Source organism: Camellia sinensis, chromosome 15, assembly GCF_055761805.1.
Source record: "Camellia sinensis isolate YWXY chromosome 15, ASM5576180v1, whole genome shotgun sequence".
NCBI lineage: Eukaryota > Viridiplantae > Streptophyta > Magnoliopsida > Ericales > Theaceae > Camellia > Camellia sinensis.
The window spans coordinates 90568891-90582085 of NC_138975.1; positions in this window are offsets into that span (position 1 = coordinate 90568891).

The following is a 13195-nucleotide window of genomic DNA, read 5'->3' on the forward strand; positions in this document are numbered from 1 at the left end:
ACCTTATTCTAGTTTCTAGTGAAGATTCACAGGTTAGTATGGTTCAAGATGAATCCAAAGTGGCACATCGATGGAAACTGAGGATGAGAATGAGGAAGAAGTGAGTATTAATCTCTCATATCTTTTGGAGTATCCTACAATATCCATGACACGGCACGTCAAGCCCTTGTATATCAAGGCTTTTTTCGATGGGATACAAATGAATATGGTATTGGTGGATAATGGGGCAGCAGTGAACTTGTTTCCGAAATCCTTTTTGAAGAAACTGGGGAAAAGGAACCCCAGATTAATCCCAACTAGCATAACCATTGCTGGTTTTGCTGGGGATAAGCAGATGGCTCAGGGTATTTTTCCCATCAAACCTGAGTGTGAGAACTAGAGATTGCATGACAACATTCTTTGTTATTGATAGTAATGCTAAATATAATGCTTTACTTGGCAGAGATTGGATTCACACCAATAAATATATGTCTTCCTCTCTACATCAGAAGATAATGATGGCCTTGTGCAACAGAGAGACAGATGAGATCAATACAGACCCTTAACCCTTTGTCGCTTGTGCTGACTTTGCAGAAGCCAAGTTATACACTGAAGGAGTGACACCACTCACTCTATTGAGAAAACTTGATGGTTCAGCCGAAGTGACGGCTGATGAGGAAGTAGCAGACCTGAAGCATTTAGTACAAGAGAATGCTGATGAAGAATTCGTCATCAAAGATGATAATGATGCTTGGTTGTAGGCAAGAAAATGAAACCCAAGAAGGCAGACCCTTGGCTTTAGTCAAGTTTTCAGCATTGGACTTAAAATCAATAGTCCCAAAAATTCAAGAACAAGAGAAGGAAGCCATGATGGTTGGCTGTAAGTAGGAACAACAACAGGTTAGGCCTTTGACCTTTGGTAAATATTGTGCATTGGACATCAAAATAAAAGTCCAGGAAATACATGAAGAAGAAGCCTTATGGACAGACCTTGTCTATGAGGAAGAAGGCAAAAATGTTGAATTGGAGAAAGTAGGAGCAGAACAAAGCAAAGAAATTGCTTCGAGGGCAGAAGAAATCAAAAGAGAAGCATTAGTGACTTCTTAAATACAAGACCCCTTGGAAGAAGTTAATTTAGGGGAAGGTTCTGCACAGCAACCCACTTACATCAGTGCTTGGTTAAGGGCTCTTGATAGAGACTAGTTATTGATGGTCTTAAAGAGATATAAAGACTATTTTGTATGGTCTTATAATGAACTGCCAGGATTAGATAGGTCATTAGTGGAACATAGGCTCCCTATGAAGCCTAATTTCAAGCCATACAAGCAAAAGCCAAGAAGGATGAGTCCCGAAGTGATTCAGAAGGTCAAGGAGGAAATTCTTAGGCTCCTTAAAGAAGGCTTTGTCAGAACAGCCAGATATGTTGAATGGCTATCCAATATTGTGCCTGTGGTTAAAAAGAATGGTAAAATGAGGGTATGAATCGATTTTAGAGACTTGAATTTAGCAACTCCAAAAGATGAGTACCCCATGCCCATAGTAGACTTATTGGTGGATAGTTCAGCAGGACACAAGATTTTATCTATGATGGATAGGCATTCTGGTTACAACCAAATCTACATTGCAAAGGAGGATGTCCATAAGACAACATTTAGATGTCGTGGGAACATTGGCACCTTCGAATGGGTTAAAATGCCATTTGGCCTAAAGAATGTTGGGGATACATATCAAAGGGCAATGTACATTATCTTTCATGATCTCATTAGAGGGTATTTAGAGTGTTACATTGATGAAATTGTAGTGAAATCCCAATCCATGGAGGAACATTTGGTTCATTTGGAAGCAGCCTTCGAAAGAATGCGAAAGTTCAAATTGAAGCTTAATCCTCTCAAATGTGCTTTTGGTGTATCAGCTGGAAACTTCTTAGGCTATATATTACACAAGAAGAGAATATAAATTGATCAGAATAAAGCCAAAGCCATCATTGAGGCCAAGCCTCCATCAAGTAAGAAAGAAGTACCAAAGTTCCTTGCGCAAGTTAATTTTCTTCGAAAATTTATTTCTAACACTGTAGGAAAAACTAAAGTATTTTCTTCCTAATTAAGGTTGAAAGATGAAAAGGAGTTTGTGTGGACAGTAGAGCATCAAACTGCTTTCAAAAGAATTAAAGCCTACTTGGCCAAGCGTCTAGTGCTGATGTCCTTAAAGAGTGATAAGCCATTGAAGTTATACATTGCTGCAGCAGAAGATTCATTGGGAGCTTTCCTAGCCCAGGACAATGAAGAAGGCAAGGAGCAAGCAGTTTATTACCTTAGCAGGTTTTTAAATTCTTGTGAATGTAAATACTCAGTTATAGAAAAGTTGTGCCTTGCATTATACTTTGCAGCAATTAATATATTATCTTTTGCCTAATGTTGTTTTGGTAATTACAACCATAGACTTGGTTAAGTATATGTTATCTAGACCAATGTTGAGATGAAGAATTGGTAAATGGATATTGGCCTTGTCAGAGTTTCATCTAGAATATGTCCCCCAAAAGACAGTAAAAGGACAAGTTTTGGCTAACTTTTTAGTAGATCATCCATGTCAAACGGAAAGTCAGGAAATAATGGATCTTGGTATGATCAATGTTGAGCCATGGCAGATGTGGTTTGATGGGTAAAAGGCCAATGGTCTGATTAGAATTGGTGTTGTGATTAAGTCACCACAGGGGATAAAAACCACACATGGTTTCAGAGTTGATGAAATTACTTGTTCCAATATTCAAGCTGAATATGAGGCTTTAATAATGAGACTAGAAATGCTTATCGGATTACAAGCTCATGCAGTTGATATATTTAGGGATTCTCAATTGGTGGTCAATCAAGTGAAAGGAATTTTCAAATGTCAAAGTGCAAGCATGTTGACATACTATGTTGTTGTATTACATTTGCTTTCTCAGTTTCAGATATCAAATATGACTTATATCCCAAGATTCATGAATAACAAAGCTAATGATTTAGCTCAAAAAGTTTTGAATTTCAGGAGAAGGGATAACACTCAAATGAACATGAGTCAAGCAACATATCAAAAATCAATACCACCTTTATCTAAAAGGAATGTGGTGTTAGAAGTCAATCATAATGACTTACAAGATTAAGATTGGAGGCATCCAATAATGCAGTACCTAACTGGCCAATCTTCAAAAGCCAGCAGAAAGATCAAATTACAATCTATGCAATACATAGTGTATGATAATGCTCTTTATAAAAGGGGAGCAGATTGGTTGTTATTGGAATGCTAGGGCCAAAGAAGGCATTGACAGCCATGGCTGAAGTTCATGAAGGTATCTATGGTGCTCATCAGCCTGGTGTGAAGATGAGATGACTGTCTCGAAGGCATTCCTACTACTGGCCCACCATCCTTAAAGATTGTATAGAATATGTTAGAGGTTGCCAAGCATGCCAAAAGCATGGCATGATAAGGCATGTGCCAATAATTGATTTGCATGCAATTGTGAAACTTTAACCATTTAGAGGATGGACTATGGATATGATAGGGAAAATATATCCACCCTCTTCGAAGCGCCATTGTTTCATCTTAGTGGCCATAGACTACTTCACTAAGTAGGTCGAAGCTAAACCATATATGGCTGTAGACCAAACTGAAGTTATTGGATTTACTAAAGATCTGATTCACAGGTTTGGCATTCCATAGACCATAACTGTGGATAATGGGGCTATATTTGATGGAAAGATGGTAAAGTCTTTCGCGTAAAAGTTTGGAATTAGCCTTGTTAATTCTACCCCTTATTGTGCACAAGCAAAAATGGTCAGGTAGAATCATCCAATAAGTCTCTGAAAAAAGGAATACAGAGAGTTATGGAAGACAATCTTAAGGATTGACATAACTTGTTATTGGATGTATTGTGGGCTTATAGAAATTCTCCAAGGTCAAGTACAGGAATTACTCCTAATGCCTTAGTATATGGGCATGATGCAGTGTTACCTGTAGAAATTAACATTAAGTCCTTGAGGGTGAGATGCCAGGACCAGTTAGCTCCTGAGCAGTACCATCAGAGCTTATTCTTGGAATTGGAAAATGTGGATAAAGCTAGAATTTTGGCATTAAATAGCATTCTCTTTCAAAAGAAAAAAGTAGCTAAAAATTATAATAAAAAAGTCAAGTACAATAGCTTTGATGAACGTGATTTGGTGCGGAAGACAATACTCCCAATAGGAATTAAAAGCCATAAGTTTGGCATTTGATCACCTAATTGGGAAAGACCATATCAAGTTCATAGAGTCTTGCCTGGGGGAGCATATCATTTGAGGAATTTGAATGGGTATATACATCCTAAAAAAATTAATGGTAGGTACTTGAAATCTTATTATCCAACTGTATGGGAAACACATGGAGTGTAGAAAATGCTGAAATATAGAAGCATGAAAACACTCAAATTGTAAATAAAGATTTCATTTCATAAGAAATTACGTATATGCAGCCATAGATTAGTACAATATTTTAGTTGTTCCCTTATAATTGATTCTCTGCTCTTAAAGGATGGGAACAGCTAAATGGCTGTAGTCATCTCCTGCCTTCGATCAGCCAGCCCTTGGTTGGTGATTTGCAGCTTTGTAGCAGTTCGATCCAAAGCCAGGTTAACTGCTGATAACTCTTTCTCTAATTGAGCTTTCTTCTCCAAACGTTAGGCTCGAAATTGAGAGACAAATGAATGTTGTTCTTTCAATTCAGACACCTTAGCATGTATATGGGAAACAAACTCCTGGTCTCTCAGCAATTTCTCCTCTGCAGCTTTGGCAACATGGCAGATGTTGACATAAAAGTCTATGGTAGCTGCTATACCTAAGACAAGTGACTCAAAATAGCCATGTTAGATTGCTCAATGACATTGCAGCACTGAAGGAAACCATTCTTGATAATAGGTCTTTGTAAGGCTTTGAATGGGATCCTCGAGAACAATGTCAGCAACTCCAAATAGATGTTCAAGTCCAGTGAAGGTAAGGAAGTCCTACTGATGGTTGAAGAGCTCTTGAAAATTTTCAAGAGACAATCAGTCATAACCAATGGCTCAGTTTCATTACTGGCTGCTGGAATGGTAGAAGGCATATCAAAAAGGCTAGCCAGTCTACGAAAATGTCCATCTTTTCCATTGACATTGGTGGTGCAGAAAGGGCTCTAGTGGAATGAAGAGATGGCTGCACAGGGATAGGAAAGGAAGATGAAGTGTCCCTAGCAATTTCCATAATCCTGGACACCAGTAGGTCAAGAGAAGAAGGTCTGGAGTTGGATAGTAATGGTGGGCAAAGAATTGGTGAGCTACCAGTATCTTTTCTAGGAGAATCAGCTATCACTGGAGATAAAGTAACAACTAAGATCTCCTCCGGAGGGGAAGGAGCAACAGGGATTGTAGGGAGAGTAAATTGGGCTGAGTTAAAGGTTAGATGAGAAAGATATGGAGTTAAGCCAAAAGATAAAGATATGGGAATGCTTTGCCTCAAAAAAGGTGTGAAAATTGTAGAACCAGGAAGTGGGAGTGTTTCCTGAATGGGCTCTACACTTAGAGGCACTTTAGTGTCAGTCTTCTATCTCTTTTGTGAGGGTGTTTCTAATAGTCTTTCAACTTTAGATGAAATTGAAGAAGTCCTTGTCAAAGGAAAAGGTAGAGTAGTTGTTGCTGCAAAATAAGAAATATAAAGCAATGTTACGTTTCATTACTGAAAACTTGTGAAGGGAAATTACTACTGATACAAAAGGAAATTACCAGTTTCAGAAGTGGTAACAATGGTTGGAGAACTGCGAAGGGTATAATGTTTAGCAGTTTGTTGCCTCCTTGCAGCTTCTCTTTGGAGTGCATCAGCAGCAGCAGCTTCATCCCTTAGTATTTGCTGCTGTCTCATTTTCTCAGACCTCTGAAATACAATAATTTCTTTGGAGTGCTCCTCTTTTACTGCTTTGGCAGCTACTTCATGAGTAGAGTCCCCAATAAAATCAAAGGGAGAGACCGTCATTTTCTTTTTTCTTTTTAATGGTGTCTCCTGCTCTTCCTCTGCTTCCTCTTCTTCCACATAGACCTCAGGTACCTCATCTTCAGGATCAAGCAAGAGTTTTCTTTTCCTTTGTTGTTGCTGTTTGTTCTTGAGGAGATTTAAAGCTTGCACTCTTTGAGGAGAGTCTCCCTATGGGGCACCTACACCAAAGAAGGAACTATAAGTAAAAAGCAAAAGCATCATAAAGGAAAAGAAAAGATAGGAAGCAGCAGTGTGTACCTTTCTTCGAAGCAACTCTAGTGACTCTAAGAAGAGATGAAGCAGCAGGAGTAGACTTTGTGGTAGCAAAGGTAAGAGCTGGGGTAGCATGAGTAGTGGAGGAAGTAATAACTTCAGTCCCCCTGGACTTGGCTTGAGGCACATCTAGTGCCACTAATAGATCTTGAGGAGAAATGGCCAAGTGCACCTCCATATTGGCCATCCACCAATTCTAGTACCTTTTTAGTGTATTGCTTTGGGGAGTGAAGGGTAGGTATTCAAAACCAATTAAGTCTTAGATAAACTTGGAGGTTGCCTCTTCTAATCTGGATCTTGGAACTTTTAGTTCTTTGCTTGCAAGGTTTGAGTTGGACTGACTGTGGAGAGGGATAGGGATCCCCTAGGAGATTCCAAATTGCCTAGCAAATTGGACAGGGCAATGGGGCTCAGAGATACACTTATAAGCTCTAGGGTTCACAGTGCCAATGCATAGCTCCGTCAGGATTAAAATAGAAGCCCACATATCTTTGTGCTGAGGCCTAGAGCAGGACCTATCGCTCAAAAAGGTCCTCAACCAGGCTGGGCCAATATTGGCTTTGAAGGGATAGAAGAAGGTGTGAGAAAAAAGGGAAGCTAGGAGTTGGTGAAAGAAAAAAAAATAGAAGGCAAAGTTGGAAGGGTAAAGAGAGACATTGGCTAACTTCATGCCATAAGTGGTAGGGTTTGGCATTAAAAACTTTAGACATTTAGAGCGCAAATCAGTGAAGTATGCAAAAAGCCAGAGTTTGAGTATCCAAAATGGGCCTCCTTGATTGGCATCCATGGGTTTTTCATAAAAGAGGGAACAAGCTCTGTAGACATAGCCCAAAACATATGGAGCTAAGGCCACCTTTTTATGCAAAACAAAGGCTTTGGCAAGAGGGGCAAACTCAGGCATAATCCTCTGATAAGAAGTACAGAAGAGGAATTTGCAAAGCCAATACAATAAAAAAGAAAAGAATTCCCCATCAGTCACAGGGCCTTCCCTTTTGTTCTCAGCCTTGACAAAGTCACTATAGGATGAGTTCAAAGGGGGAAGAGAAAAATGGATATTGAGGTTAGGGTAGTCTAGACCAAAGGAAGTGCCAATAGGGGGTAACCCTAACAGATGGTAGATGTCAAGGATAGTCTACAGAGCTGGAAGCTGAGTAGCGGCCTCTTTAAAAATAGGCCCAAGCACATATTCCTGTTGCTCATGGCGACGGGAAATGAAAATATGCCTATCAATTGCACTTTTCTCACCAGCTTTGTACTTCTCACACTCTTTAGCAATGATCCTTTTTAAGGCTACGGATGGACTCAAGTGCTCCACGACTAATATCTTCAAAGAAGAAAAAGCCATTGACAGAATTTTTCAGAGGACGAAAGGTAAAGAAGAGGAGAGATCAATAGAAATGAAGGGTTTGTGTGTTGGGCGAGCAAGTAAATTAAAAGCACGAAAGGAAATGATTTTTAAACCTTTCTGTCCGAAAGATGCCCAATCAGTTTAAATGCATAAAATTTATAAGAAGTACTGAAGGTACGGATATGAAAAGTTTCTCTCAAGAGTGATCGTTTGGAACGTATCTCAAACACTCATATTGGCTTCGAAATCAAATATTTGGCTTCGAAGCCAAGCTTTGGCTCCAAAGCCAGATGACAAACATCCAGCTAGGGCTTCGAAAGCAGGAAGTTGACTTTGAAATACGTTTTATACCTAAGAGCACAAGAATGCTCAGATGTTTGTTTGCTTCAAGGGGATTAAAGACTTGCTTTTAGGTTTCTTGTTGAAAGTAAAATCCTTCGAAGTAAAATTTGAAATACTCTACAGCTAGAATTTGTTTTTTTTAGACTTCGAAGTTGCAAAAAAATCAATATTTCGTTAAGCAGTGAAAGAACACAAAGGGACTCACGCTTTAAGAATAAAACAGTGCAATCCCTAAGGGAAGTTTCCATACTTCGAAACACGTAGACTGTTTTTTCGAAGCAAAGATAGTTAATTCAAAGTTGTTGATGGTGTTAACCATATGATTGGAATGAAAAGACCTAAGGCAAGGATTGTCAATTATACTCTATATGTTGAGAAATTCAAATTAGGTTTCCAGTATTTCATTGGAAATGTTCAAATAAGGTTTCGAAGGACAAAATTGGTAAATTCAAAGCTTTGATTTTGTTTGCTTTAGGTGAATAGAATGGTTACAAGTATGCAATTGGAATATAAAGCAGACCATGTCGAATAAAGAAAGAAAAGCCTAGCTTTATTAATAAAAAACATTTACATTGGGAAGACTTATTTGGCTACATTCTCAATTTCGTAAAAATAAGGGATGAACAAAGTTACAAGGTCATGAAACTTAGTCCAGCAAAAATCAATAAACATTTACTCTTTTATAAATCTATCTTCTATCCTATCCAAATTTGGTTTATCTAATTGATGAGCCCTTAATTGGAAAAAGAGTTGTTGGGCTTTAATTTCAAATTCTATGTGCTTAAGAGCCTTCTCTGTCTCATCCATCTTCTCTTCCACATGTGTTTCGCCCATAATGGCATCTTCTCCATACTCTAAGTCTGGGTTTTTGAAGTTCTCAAATTCTTCGAGGAGATTCTCTGCCTCATACTGAATTTGGATTCGAGCAGCAGCGGTTTCATTATATGCTTCATTGGTAATTGAAGCATTGATGTGCCAATTGAGTAAGAGGGGAAGTTGGTCTAGAAAAGCATGGAGCTCTGTATGGGCTACAAGTTTAAGAAGATGGCTGCGAGAAATAATGTCACAAGCCCATAGCAGGTTCTTATGAGGAATATCATCTCGCAGGACTTCGAAGGACAAATGGGAAAAAGCAGTAAGCGGGGTCTGAGCCCTATATTGCTGGTAAGCAGTTCGGGGAACTGGAGCTTGATAAGGAGTGAAGTGTTGACTCTCGAAGATGGTGAGCCTCAATTCCTCAATCCAATTTGGGTTGGGGGTAGCAAAGGAGCAGTGGGAGCCTCTTTGAAAGAAGATGGGAATTTAGGCTTGTTTACACACTCAAGCCAATCAGAGGAGCAAAGTTTTGCTCTTTTGGCTAGGAGTGCAGGACTGATTCCTAAGGCTTCATCAAGGTGTGGAGCCCTTTACACTATTCGGGATAACAGAGTAGAAGTGTACCATGCTGAAAGCAAGTTGTGCTCAAGGCTACGTAGACGGTTGAAAGGAATATACAGGTACACTACAGAACTACGCTTGGAAGGATGGACAGCAAAAGGGTCGTCGAATTCAGGAAATCGATGATGGATGTGCTCTCTCATTTGAGGTTGAGTATGAGCAGGCCAAACTCCCCAGCCAGAAGCTTTAGAAGAAGAAGAGGAAGTAGCAACCTCATCCCACGTAGAAGGTTTTGTGGCAGAAGAAGAGCTTCCAATATCCATTATTGCAAAGTCTTGGACTAAAGAATTGTGAACAATAAGTTATTGATCCAAAGGTTGATGAATTGCAAAAGCTTCCATGACTTGAATAAATGGAGATGGATAGGTGTGGCTAATAAATGCATGAAAATTCTTTCGAGAGCGAACATCATTATCAAATAACTATTCGTATGCTTGATCAATGTAAGAAAATGTTTGTTTGGCCATGCGAACTGTATCAGACTTTTCGAATGCTCAGATAGTGGGAAATGTTCAAGGCGTAAAAGAGGATTTAATGCAGTACAAACAGTGCAATAATGGACGTCGGTTGCTGTTCTAAGAAGATGCAAAGCTCATGCACGTCCTAGGACGCGGGTAAAGTGCCGTGATCCACTAATATCACCAAGTATTGGATATATTAGTGCTGAGGGTAATGTTGGCTGTATAATTTGTAAAAGCCAATCACAATTCAATACATGGCATGAAGAGGACAATTTGGGGAGTTAATACAAGTTGCCAACCATAGTTAGACATGTGTCAACCCATATTGATAATAATGGGTCTGCATAGCACTAGAACAATCAAGGGTTATAAGGTGATGTGGCCTAACGGTTACTCACAAAGTTCAAATTTGAAATCTGGAGGAAAGCCTAATTGCAAATGTGGCATAGTGGGACTAACTGTGAGAGAGCATGTTCAGCATCATGGAAGGACATTTCGATGGTTGGAAGCCCACTTTGACGGTTGTCATTGAGATGTATAAATAGCAGAGAAGGCCCCACAATGAAAGATCCAAACTCAGATTAAAAAGCCTGTTTTATTAATTTTGTTTTCCTTTCCAGTTTTTACAGTTCTGTACATTTCTATACTTCAAATTTCTATACCGCACTTCATTCATAGGAGTAGTTTCAAATAGCTTGTTGCTGTAAACTTTTACGAGGCTGGGTCAAATCATTGTAAGTTTTTCATTTTATTTAATGAAATTCTGAAATTATTCTTCATTTAGTTGTTATTTACTAAATTCTCGTAAACAAGCCACCAGTAAAAGTCTTCATCATTGAGGCTGAAAGAACAAAAACACAATCGTCTGATAATTGGTTGGCAATTAATCTTCTGTAAGGACTGATTGATCCTTGCTAGCATGCTTAAAATTACAATATTAATCTTTGAAAGCCAAAAAAGCCAACACTAACCTAAAACGTTAATCATGAAAATTGTCCAAAAAATGAATAGAGGTGTAGATATAAGTTTGATGGATTGTAAGTTTCACCTCTAACAAATCTAGTTCAAAAATGCTAAATTATAAATAATTTTTTAGAAATGTTTTGGGTGATCTTACCGTTTTTAAAATAATAAGACCTAAGATTGCCACATCATTTTAAATAAAATTTAGTATAAAATTTTTAATAAAATAGTGTATAAACTAACAAATTGAAAGGGAGATTTCTGTACAGCAAATTGGGTCGGACACATGACAGTGTGACTTGGACATTTAGGCCGAACAACATTTATCTAGGCCTAGTTGATTGGACCAAGCAATACTAATGAGTCATAGCCCATGGTTTGACTGGGCAGACAATGCCCAACTATTGGGCACGGTGTGTACTTGAGTCGAGCAAACTTGGTGCTCACGCTTGGTGTTTTGCATGGTAGAAGTTGACCGATCAATGTATGCTAGGTTGAAGACCCTAGCCAGACATAGTTGCACAAATTTGGGCCTTAGTTTATACTTGGTTGGCTTTAGGCCGAAATGAGTAGAGGAATGACTAAGCAGCTACTTGAATAAAGGGTAATTGTGCAGATGGTTTGCTCGACCTGAGTAACGACTCAAAAGTGGATAAGCTTCATAGAGACCTACAAGGTCAAGGTGTTTGAGGATGGACATTATCCTTAGTGGGAAGTTATAAGAGGAATTGGAGTCCCACTAGGACTATACTATGTCGATATATACAAAAGACTCAAAGTTTGACCTAAAGGGGGTAATGCAATTCTGAATATTGAACTCTTTAGAGCTTTTCCCTAATATTGATCCTATAATGCTAACCTAGGCATTAAATCAGAGGGGGTTTTCGGCATACACTCACCTATAAGCTCATTGTGTTTGTGTTTTTAGGTCAAACGACGCCGTTCGAAGAGGTTTTAACTTTTTTGTTTTGAACTAGGCAGAGGTTTTAACTTGATCATGAGGTACTATGTAACGCCCTGGGAATAATACAATAATTCAACAGTAAAGACTAATACAAAATAACATAAATAGAGTATTAGGCTTTCATTAATCAGAGTCCATTTACAAAAGGGCACATGCATTACACATTCATAAGCTCTATCCTGAATCTTTAGCATGTGGCACCAAACTAAATGATCAACGAAATAAATGTCCTACGGGTTTACATCTTTCCAATATAGTTTTTGGTTACAACAAAAGTGAGCCTAACTCAACACAATTTAAAGCCCTTAGCTATACAAAAAGAGATATAACCAAAATAGAAGATCTTGCTCCCAATCTCTCCAAACTACTGCCTTAGCGGAGGCATATCACCAGCACCTGAAAATGATTTTTTCCAAATAAGGTGAGCGAAAGCCCAATAGAAACAATCTAACACAATATATGAACTTTAACAAGGTTATAAACATGATGCGCATGGCCAATGCTCAAAATAAAATCATTTACAACTCTTCTTCCCAAATCCATATTACGCCAAGTATGATATCCCATTCCATTTTATATCAATTCATTTTATGTCATTCCATATCTCCTCAATTCATGAGTCATATCCTTTGTTATCCAGACAACCCAACAGAGATTATAACTCAGTGGTTTTCTTACATCATAACCATTACATACAAACACTTCAATTTTCCATTTTACGGAAATTTCGTTCACGGGAATCGATATCTATGTATGCACAATGTTTTTGAGACTTTCACCCTGGGCGCACAGGCCAACTTAATTCAATGGAGTCCATCTCCTTTCTTCTTCCAAATATAGAGTACATCCCCCCTCTCTTCCCAAACATTATACATATACAATGTATTAAACACAGTCATATTCAATGACAATCAATAAGGGATTAGTTTCGATTTGCCTAATCCTCATGCAATTTCTACAACAATTATAGCTATCCTCCATCGATAGCTCAAAACAGATATTTCTAAATAGATATACAATCTTCTCAACAAAAAAAGTATTCAAATTTCCTTAAGTGGGAGATGATACACATCCAATTCCACCATTTATATAAACATTCATCTAATTTTATATTTCCATTTCCAATTTCATTATTTATGCAAAATAATTACTTGAACATTTTAGGGTAAAATTCCCTCTTTTCCCAATCTCATCACAATCACCAAAAATCAACCATTTTAACATAACCCAAGGTTATATCCATTCCCATAACCATTTCTAAGATATCCATTTGAAAACCCCTCTTTGGAATTGAAACCCCAAACCTTAGGTTTGTTAAAATTTCCTCAAAACCCAATATTTCTCACATATCAAGAAATAATCAAGTTAAAACTCATAGAGAGAATAGAGAGTCCCTACCTCAAGCTTAGATGACCAA